At 39.3% G+C, this 11,193-nt stretch overlaps 1 long non-coding RNA gene across 1 annotated transcript; it reads left to right on the top strand.

The window, feature by feature from the left end:
- The first annotated feature begins 245 nt into the window (after positions 1–245).
- Positions 246–4,432, top strand: LOC120235047. The gene is made up of 2 exons (XR_005529282.1): positions 246–303; positions 4,261–4,432. It is a non-coding gene; the product is annotated as an uncharacterized LOC120235047 (long non-coding RNA).
- Positions 4,433–11,193: the final 6,761 nt, after the last annotated feature.

Raw genomic sequence — 11,193 nt, forward strand, 5'->3', positions numbered from 1 at the left:
TGGCTGAACTTTGAACATCTTCCCACCACAGCATCTGCTGCTAGTAAATAACTTTCGATGGCAAATGTTCTTGATTATGATGAATTGTTCCTTTGCCTTATGAGAGGGCTATTCGGAAAATCCATCAAGACCCTACTGAAATATAAAACTTAATGCGTCTATCATTTTGTCTTCCAGACTCTGAAATTGTAATTTTTCAAGCTTTATTCTGTGATGTTAGCACATCCTAAAATTGTCATTTTTCCCATAAATGCAAAGTTTATCTTTGTATGATGAAAATCAACAAGATAATGATTAACTGAGGTAAGGCAAGAAAGCAAACTGAATACCAAGCACAAAATGTTTAAAGGAGATGTCTCTTTTTAGATATTTAAAAATATTACTTCTGATTTTTCTGTTATCCTTTCTTATAGACAGAGATTTTAAGCAAATATTATTAAACAAAGCTACACACTAAATGAGCTACCATGCTTGCTTTCAGAAATCCGAATCTATAACTCAGGTTTTAAAAATACCATTGGCTTTTTCTACCATTCAGCCTTATATTCCTGTAGGATATGAAAAACCTTGGCAAGCATCCTGAAATCACCAGGGGGTAGGCAGCAGAATATGCTTCTGGCCACTGAAACACTCTCATTGTTCACACACTAGCCACACAACAGAGAGAATGACCTCTTTCTAACACTGACAAGTGAACATGAACAGTCCTGCGACTTTGATTGGCAGTTCACTGGGTCTCTGACCTTGAATGACACTGCTGGCACATTTTGATTGGCAGTCTGCAGCACAGCAGACCACCTCCAGTACACATGCCCACTTTCCAGAAATCAGCCCTTACCTTTGCATAAACACTCTTGTGTCCCCAAAACATGGACTAAACATGAACCAAAATGTGACTGTGGGCATCAAACACAGCCCGAAAAAAAAAAAAAAAAAAAAAAAAAAAAAAAAAAACNAAAAAAAAAAAAAAAAAAAAAAAAAAAAAAAAAAAAAAGCATGATCTTTAAGTTACAACCCTCAGATCCCACTGTAATTGACACTATCAGTGATGATCCAGTTGGTCAGCCTTTGGCTCCATCTCCATGAAGCCAAACATCAAAATCAGGTGAGAGAAATTCAGGCAGGCACAAAGATATGTTGTCTACAAACATCCAACTACTTAGGCACTTCCAGATGGTTCTTGACATGCAGACAAAACATCTGGGTGACTGGTGAAAGGTTTAATTTCTCTCTAGATGCTTAGGCATATGGAAGGGGAGTGTCAGTCTTGGCTAGGGGCCCTCATGCTGCATGTGCTTGGGTGAGACAGAGGCTGATGATGCTCTTGCCACTGTTCTGGTGAATGAAAATACACTCATTTTAACCCAATACTCCACATGGTGATCCAAATTTTCACTTAATAAATAAAAATATATTTTCAAATAAAATGCCACATGTATGTATCTTAAGAAATCATTGCCTTTATTTAAAAATAAAATCAAGATGTTCCAAAGTTGGCAACAAACCATGAACTCCTATACTGCTGGTTAAACAGGGCATATTTTATACCTGTGCTAAACCCCGTTTCCTCCAGAAGCTCTACTAAAATGAGTGAAAGAATGCAAAAATTACAAACCTTCAAATGTAAAGAAAACGAGGAAACAAAACCAAGTTAGTGCAAAAAGTCTCAGGAGTCAGAAAGTAGTTGGAGGAATTGGCAACTAAATACCTGAAGAGAAGAGTAAGAAATAAGCCAACTCCCCCCACAGCATCCTGGGAAGGCTCAGGAAACAGAGACCCTTGATGCCATGCAAGAAAGGGGAGCAGTCCTGAAAATAGGTGGACGAATGTCAGCATAAGGCATTCTGATTCCCAGGCTTCCTCCCAACCCACCAGTAAACCAGTGTCTCTTACCCCACAAAGAGGCTTATTCTATAGAGAAAATGAACCAAAGAAAATCCAAACTGTGACAAAGAGGCTGGCAAAAGCACTGTAGTGAAAACAGGAAAATAAGAAAAAACCCACATCCTAAATGGTATCCCCCCAGCCTCTTTCTCCCATTCAACTGAGATAACACTACCAGCCATGTGTAGACCCCCCTCGCATAGGTCAGGCTCTCTGGGAAAGAAATGCTGAAGGAAATATTTGTGTGCAGACAGTGTATTGGAAGTGGAGGAGGACAGGAAGCATAACTGGACAGAGGGGGAAGCCAAAGAGCAATACAGTGACAACAAAGGACTTTATCAATCCCATGGGGAGCTCTGGAGCTGGAATGGCTCTTGTGAGTTACCCCATATTGAAGCAAGGGGCCAGACCTTTGTATTCCTACATTGACCAATCACTAGATATAGGCTGTTCTCTTCTGCTAGAGGCAATTCAAAAGGGACTTGGCTGGGAGCTATCAACTGCAATGCCCCCCACCCTACCCTTACCCTCCTAGCAAAGGAAGAGTGGCTGATTTAGTCCTCAAGGGCAGAGGGGATCTGGAAGGGCAACTCAGGGATGAATAGAATGCCACCCCATCCCTGTCAAACTTACACTTGCCAACAAGTCAGAAATAAAAGTTTACTTATTGGGAAGACAGGCTGATTAACTACATAATAATCATGAGTCACATGCTCACCAAAATTATGAGATGAAGGTTTAGTTCTAGTAAGAAAATAAAAGTATGGAGCTTCTGGGATGTTCTTCCAGGCTGAAGACATATGTACTGGACACAGAAGGATGCACTGAGATGTATCAGCTGGGATAGAAAGGACAACTACAACAGATGGAAGGCAGAATACGCACCAAGGAATGACAGCACATCCAGACAACTGAGCAAGTGGGAGTGGGCAGTGAAGCAGAATGGATGAGGAGAAATGTCTGTAAGGCAGCTCTAACTTGAATTAAGTCCCCTGTGCAATGGAGAGCCACTGGAAGGTTTCTGAATAGGGAAAGATACTGAAAAATAACATGTTTTCAGATTTTGCTGTCAGTAGTTATAGAGAAGATTAGAACTGGGAATGGTGTATAAATGTGAGTTGGAAGAAATTTTAGAAAATCCAAAGAGGCACTATATAAGGGGTTTTGAGAATGCATGCTGTGGACTCAGGCCTGAGTTTTAATTCTCATTCTGCTACTTACCAGCTAGGAAAGCTTGCACAGATCACTTATTCCCAGTGCCTCAACTGCAAAGTATGGGATAATAATACCTGCTTTAAAGGATTTGGGAGGACACATAAATGAGAAAATATGTATAAAGTGCTAATATAGCACCTAGCACAGAGGAAGTGCTTATTAAATGAATCTGACCAAGAGCAGCAGCAATAGCCATGTGCTGTGGACTATATTATCATGCAGGCAGAAGGAACAGGGAAGAAAGGAGGACAGGAGGGATCTAAGAAAAACTTTAAAAAAAAATCAAGAAAAGTTGAGTTTTTTTCTATGAAAAGAAAAGAAAATGGGTAGATTCAATGATGCCTCTGTGGGTTTGAGCCCGAGTACCTAGAATAATTGTGACACCATTACAAGAATAATGGACAACTAAAGTAGAAACTTTGGTACAACTTTGAAATACTTGATTTTCATAGAGTCAGATTTTACTTGCTCCGCGTGAAGTTAGGGATGGGGATGGAGCTGAGGATGTCTGATGGAAAGTGTCAAGGAATGTTTAGAGAGGAGGAATGGAGGTGGATGGTCTTAGCTATGAAGGATATCCACATTTATGAATGAAAATAAAAGTAAAGTTGTAGGGGAAGATAGCTAAGATCAAATGTGAAAGGTAATTTTATGTGCCAACTTGATTGAGTAGGCCACAAGGTACCCAGATATTTAGTCAATCATTATCCTGGGTAGGTCTGTGGGGATGTTTCTAGATGAGATTAATATCTGGATTGGTAGAATAAGTAGAGCAGATTGCCCTTCCTTTTATCATCCAATTAATCCAAGGCCTGCAGAAAAAAAGACTGACACTCAGCAAGCAAAAAGGAATTCCTCCTGGGGTACCTGGGTGTATTAGTCAGTTAAGTGTCCAGTACAGCTCCAGTCATGATCTCTCAGTTCACAAGTCTGAGCCCCACGTCAGACTCTGTGCTGACAGCTCAGAGCCTGGAGTCTGCTTCTGACTCTGCCTCCCCCTCTCCCTCCTTCTCTCCCTCTGACCCTCCTCCACTTGTGCGCTCTCACTTGCTCTCGCGCTCTCTCTCAAAAATAAATAAAAACATTTAAAAAAATAAAAAAGAGGGAACTCTTCCTGCCTGACTGCCTTAAGCTGGGACATGTGTTTTTTCCTGCCTTCAGATGAGAACTGAAACAAAAGCTCGTTCTGGGTCTTGAGCCTGCCAGCATTCAGACTGAAACTATTACTGCCTGCTCTCCTGGGTCTTCAGTTGGCCAGCTGCAGATCTTGGGATTTGTCAGCCTTGATAACCATGTGAGCCAATTTATTACAATAAATGTATATTCTATCATATTTATATAACTAAATTACATAAATAGGTAGCTAGCTAGATATCTTATTAATTCTGTTTCTCTGGAGAGACTTGACTAATACAAAGGACAAAATTCCAAGAAAAAGAGAATTTCAAAAAGGAACAGGTAAGTAATGTGCTAAGATTCCCCATAGTTAAATGAAAAAGAAATCTCAGGGTGGGGTAACCTTGATATAAAAAGTTTTAATATACCAAGAAACTGGATTGCTACATGGGAGGTTTATGAAGTCTCTCATTTTATATGAGAAAATCTCACCAAATATTTTCAGACAGTATCTCAGATGGGGGTTGAAGGTCAAAATGACATTCAACATTATCTTTAAAAAAGTAAGCATAGAAAAATACATAAAGAATACCATAGCTGGTGTTGATGCCCCTACAAATCACATTTCTCAGAAGCAGGGTTTTAGTCCTGCCAGGGATGGTCTTGTTTGGTGCAGAAGTTTCCTGTGCCTGCTTTAATAACTATAAATTTGATAAAACAGAATTTATTCTCTCATAGTTCTGGAGGCCAGAAGTCCAAAATCATTTTCACTTGGGTCCAAATCATGGTGTTGCCAGAGCCATGCTCCCTCTAGAGGTTCTCAGGAAGAATCTGTTTCTTTGCCTTTTCCTGCTTCTAGAGCTAGACTCCTTGGTTTATGACACCTTCCTCTATCTTCAAAGCCAGCAGCCTAACAACATCTTTCTCTGATTTTTCCCTCTGGTTTCTTTATATGGCTTCCCTCTTTTGTGTGTCTGTGTCAAACCTCCCTTTTAAGAAAAGATATGGTTGTACTTAAATCCCAATCCATGATACTCCCCGTCTCAAGATCCTTAGGTTAATCACATCTTCAAAGTTCTTTCTTTACCATATAAGATAACATTCATAGGTTTCAGAGATTAAGATATGGATATCTTTTGGGGGAACATTATTAAGCCTGCCACAGTTGGTAATCCAAGGACTGTGCCAAAATGTAAACCTTGCCAACTCAGCTGACTCATCATTCAGCCTAGGCCCTAACCTCAAAGATCTAAATTCAAGTATTTGAATGAGAAATGCCTTAAAACCCAAGCATAAGCATAACCAGAAAAAATAAAGACATTTTTAAAGAAACCTGGAGATAAGATCCCATTAAGAGTGATAACCCACAGTTGTGGAAGGACTGTCACTTAGCAAGAACGGTGAGCCAATCAGATGCTCTGTCAGGAGGTAAAGCAACAGAAAACCTGCCTAATTGGATTGGCTGCCTTAATGGGCCAGAAGTCAACAAGTCAGAATGAAAAATATACTCAATTCAGCCAGCTGGAATTGGTTGTAAAAAGGATGCAATAAAATAGGTCAATTTTCTGGAACTAGTAAGAGGGTCCATACCCAAATGGACTGAATGCTCGGTCTTTGTGCACCTGTTTGTCACTTTGTGACTATAGTCTTAAACCACTCAAAATGGGTGAATCTATCCTGTTGTTAAAGGGTTAAAAACCAGTAAATGAATTTATTCATTTTGAGCCACCTTCCTAACTACCACCAATCAACTAAATTTGTTTTAATTTTGACAAATCATACTGGTTTTCTCCCTGTTCAGTGATAACAACTCATCCTTTTTAATATATTAATACTATTTCAGTGCATGTTTTCACTAAGGCACATCTGGATGTCCCCTCTTAGAAAGCCATCATACTGAACGCAATTTTGTTTTTATCCACCTCCAACAGAGAAATTATTTTTGTAGTAGACTAAATATTTGTGATCCATATGGTCCATCTAGCCACAAAAGTGAACTCACACTTTTGACTGTTAATAGCATGTTAAAATGGCTGTGGAAAAGGTAGAAACGGATATTTCTGAGATAGGTTCCTCCTCAGGCTCTTTTTGTCGGTCCTGACTTGCCATTCCTAGTTTACACTTTTAGAAAATATTTACTGAGCTCCTGTCATGAAGGCATCTTTTTACAAATTCCCGTTCCTAAGACTCTCACAATAGAATAGAACAGAGGCCAGGAAGAGATAGCTTCATACCACCCAGATTTTGGATTTTCATCATATGAAGCTGTATCATGGATACTGGCCCTGTATGATGTAGTGGGTTGAATGATGTCCCCACAAAATTCATATCTACCAGAACACCAGAATGTGACCTTATTGGAAAATAGGATTTTTGAAAATATAATTAAATATCATGAGATGAACTCATCTTACATTTAGGATAGTCCCTAAATCCAATGACCTATTAAGATTATTACATCCCTTGCTAATACAAAGTAAGATTATATCCCTCTATCCATGCCTTATAGTAAACATATTTCCAGGATATTTTTCTAGTTCCTCACTAGATTTTTGCAAGTTGACAGTTCATTTTGTTTTAGCAATGTTGATGTTATTCCTACAAGCCTTTTCATTATGTCTGTCATTCTCCTCCCTAGCTGATGTTTTAGTGGCACTTCCACATGGGTATCTGCCTAAATGACCAGCATTCCTCTTACTTTTCTGTGGCAAATTGGTCTTTAGGTCTATTAAAGCTAAAAACCATGGGGGTGCCACGGTGGCTCAGTTGGTTGAGCGTCTGACTTGGGCTCAGGTCATGATCTTCCAGTTCATGGGTTCGGGCCCTGACAGCTCAGAGCCTGGAACCTGCTTCAGATTCTGTGTCTCCCTCTCTCTCTGCCTCTCCCCTGCTCATACTCTGTCTCTTTCTCAAAATTAAATAGACATTAAAAAAAAAAAAAAGCTAAAGACCATGTTTATAGAAAACTACCATTTGGACTAAATTGACCAAAGAGGTAACGGGGCATCCCCCTATGTGCACAAATGATTGTGTGTTTGAGTGAAGAGACCAAGATGAACTTTTTCACATCAGTTTAATTCAGTGACTTCAGTTCCAAATAAAACAAAGCCCTGACCCTAACCAGGTTTAAATATTAAGGGTAAAAGTAAAATACCATTGGCACCTGACAGGCCAATACATCAGCTAACTCAGGTTGGTTAGCTGATTTGTCCTCTATCAGTCAAATCATGGGGGCACCTGGCTGTGTTACTGAGCAGTGGATAGAACAGGCAAGAAATGCCAACACTAGGAACTAAACGGACTGAGGAAACAGATGCCTCAGCCGCACTGCAGACAGAGGCAAGCCACAGCATTTAGCATTTCTACACTTGAGTCCTGCTGGCCAAGAAAAGGCAAAAGGAACTCTAGTCCACAACACTGCACACAGACATGATTCAGCCATGGGAATGCCACCACCATGGGAGCAGATAACTAAAGAAAGACCAAAGGCTTGAAGGAATATGGTCAACTTTATCTAAATAGGAAAGTGTTTCCAAGGAGATAGTAAGAGCAGGTGCGATTCAGACAGGAGATCAACAACAAGCATGAGTGAGAAAAAAGAAGTTAAGACAAATTAATTCCAATAGAGTATAAAATTCTCTGGAGTCCAAGACACCAAATAAAATCAAAGGATAAGAACTACAGCATTTATGATGCACATCATAGGTGTCAGGTGTCATGCTAAACTTTCAATGTGTTATTAGTTCACTGGTCCATTTTATAGTTGAGGCTCAGAGAGATTAAATGGACCACATAAACATAACTGATAAGCAGATTCAAATCCAAGTCCACCCATGTCAAGGGCCCAAGCTCCTTCTACTGTATCAGTGTTTCTCAAAGTATGAATTGAGACCACCTTCATCCAAGTCACCTGAGATGCTTGTTAAAAATAAAGGCTCAACACTCCTGAATCAGGTTCTCTGTAATAGATTCTATATACATTCAAGCTCTAGAACCACTGTACCTACCATAGTGCTTCCTCTCTAAAAGAAGCCTGTCCTCTGAGCATTAAATACAAGTGCTTCAGGTTGAATGATGGCTGTAGGTTATAGCTGGGGCTAAGCCCACAGTGGTGGTGAAGTGCCCCAGCTACATGAAAGCAGGGACAGAAAATCGTGACTGATTCTCCACAGAGCACAGTGAGTCTAGCAATCCCATCTGTCAGCAACCTCAGGTTTCACTCTAGAGCTTCCACAGCTAATACAAAAAAGAACCAACAAAGAGGCTGAGGCCATGTGGCCCAAAGTGTGACACCAATCAAAAGACCAGCTGTGGTAATGAACCCAAAATCCTGATTCTGAGAATGAGTTTTTTCTTTCTTCTTCTGTGTGAACTTCTCTTGTTCCTTAACACTCCCAACCCCCACCACCAGTCTCAGCTTCCTTGTCTATAATTACAGCAACATCTCACATTTACTAAGAACTTTCAGTGTACCAAGTCCAGTTCTAGGACTTTTTTATATGTATTTACTCACATGAACCTACAACCATTTAATGAAATAGATACAATTTCTATCCCCATTTTACCAATATTTTAGGCAACTTGTCCAGAGTCACACAGCTGGAAAATGCTAAAGCTGGCATTCTCATCTGTAAAGAAGCCATATTCAGTCATGACACTGTTATTTACACAATGGCTATGGTGCCAACTTCCATGTTCCTGGAAGTTTAAGGTGCCATCTTGGGACTCAAAATAGGAGTCATACACTGCCCTAAGCACATGTGTCTGACCAGCTATGATGGAGAAACACAGAGATCTCAGCAATCTGATCCAGTCACATCAAATTCTGCTGTGAAATCATAGATGGACATGATCCGAGACTGTAAGCCAACTGGGCAGAGTGGCTGAACTCCAATAGATGAATATAATACTGTTTTATTTACTGTGAGTCCAGAAAGCATTATGACATCTCCAAAAGGCCTAGTCTGGAATCCCAAAAAGAAAAAAAAATATATTCCACCTTGGAAACAGAAACATAAAAATCAATAGGAAAGTGGATCTTTCAAGAGTTTCTGGGTACACAGGGCACCTGGGTGATACAGTCAGTTAAGTGTCCGACTTCGGCTCAGGTCATGATCTCATGGTTCGGGGGTTCAAGCTCCACGTCAGGCTCTGTGCTGACAGCCAGCTCAGAGCCTGGAGCCTGTTTCAGATTCTGTGTCTCCCTCTCTCTCTGACCCTTCCCTGCTCATGCTGTCTCTCTCTCTCTCTTAGAAATAAATAAAACATTAAAAAAAATTTTTTAAAGAGTTTCTGGGTACAAAAAATAAATAAAAATAAACAACAACAAAAAAAAAAACAGAAACAAAAAAAATCGACAGCAATAGCAGGACATGTTAGGGGGTTGTCTTCAGTGGCTGAAGTGTCTACCACTGCCCAACAAGGTAAATCAAATCTGCTGCCAATACATTCTTCTGCTGTCCAGATAAAACGGCAGACTAAGCTGGTGAACTTTCACCCTTCACCTGCGCTCTTCAAGCCAAAGTACAGATTAAAAAAAATCAATAACCCCAATCGATGGGAAAATATTTTTAGTCTCTAACTGAACGATATGTTTTGACAAGGCCAAAGAGGAGCACAAAAGAATGGCAAAAGATAAAAGACAGAAAATTAGGAATTTGCTTTATTGGGGGAGGTGGAATCACCAATCACTTTCTTTTTCCCTCAATGACATTTGTCTAAATTATCTCACAGGAAGGAAATAAAGTGTAAGGAGATGAATTTATAAAATGGCATGATGCACCGCCAAGCACCTTAAAATCTATTATTGCTACCATTTTCTGTTGCCATGTCTAAGAAAGCAATCTAGAGAAATGCCCATGTTCAGAACAGAGTCAGAGGAAAGAGCATTTCCCCAAAGTGGATAGAGCAAACAATGAAAGGGAGCCTCCCACCCCCACCCCAACCTGGAAACCATATCCAATACTAACCACACTTGAAAGTGTTTAAAATCCACCCAATTTGGCTCCATTTTCTCTCAAAATAACCATTGTTTTTCATAACCCAATACCCTGGAGGTTCTTTCATAACTGAGCAAATTAAACACATAATATCACCTTGTCTTCTAGCCCCTTAAGCAGTAATTTATTTTTGTACATAAACCCGAGCCTGCTGTATTTCTAAAAATTATTTCAAATATTTTTCTACATTGAATAAAGGTGATAAAGAAACATGAGACTTTGAATAAAATAAACAGAAATTATCCACCACATGTTTGCTTTTTTTTGTCCAGGAAAATCTTGAACATAAATTCTCTTACCAATCGATTAACATTCTCAATTATTTATAGCAATAACAATGGTGAATAGATAAATTTATGGGATTAAAAAATCTATATAAATCTGATAGACTGCTAGTTGGAATAATAGAAACCTATCTTACTTATTAATGCATTTCCTTTTGTTTTTTCTCCCCAATATCAATGCCCTATTATTTGATAAGCCTTTGGCATGAATTTAATAACTATCATTTTGCTACAATTCCATATTTGTCTCTCTACAGTAAGTTTAAATACACAATAAATATATACCTAGACTAAGGACTACATCTATGTAATGGCAGCCAATTTAACCCAGAAAAATCAGTCAATTAAGTAAAAAAGGTTGCCAAACCAATGGTTTGGCATCATATATTCTGGCAGTCAAAGCATCCATTCAATAGCTATTTGATTAGCCAACCTTTTACACCATTAGGTAGTTGCTCTGTTGTTAAGATTGACAAAGACTCTATAATGGCAATCATTCTGGCATAATAAAAAGATTTGGGCAGTCTATTTCCCTAGGACTCTACAACAAGAACCCATTCTCAGTCTGATACACTGAGCTTCTATTTAGGCAAATGGGAGAAACCTTCACAGACTGTTAATACCTTCACTTCACAAACTCCCTGGTATTCTTTGATCTACTCATGCTTTTGTAACAGGAACAAGATGCTTCTTTG

Source organism: Hyaena hyaena, unplaced genomic scaffold, assembly GCF_003009895.1.
Source record: "Hyaena hyaena isolate Hyena2069 unplaced genomic scaffold, ASM300989v1 scaffold_120, whole genome shotgun sequence".
Taxonomy (NCBI): domain Eukaryota; kingdom Metazoa; phylum Chordata; class Mammalia; order Carnivora; family Hyaenidae; genus Hyaena; species Hyaena hyaena.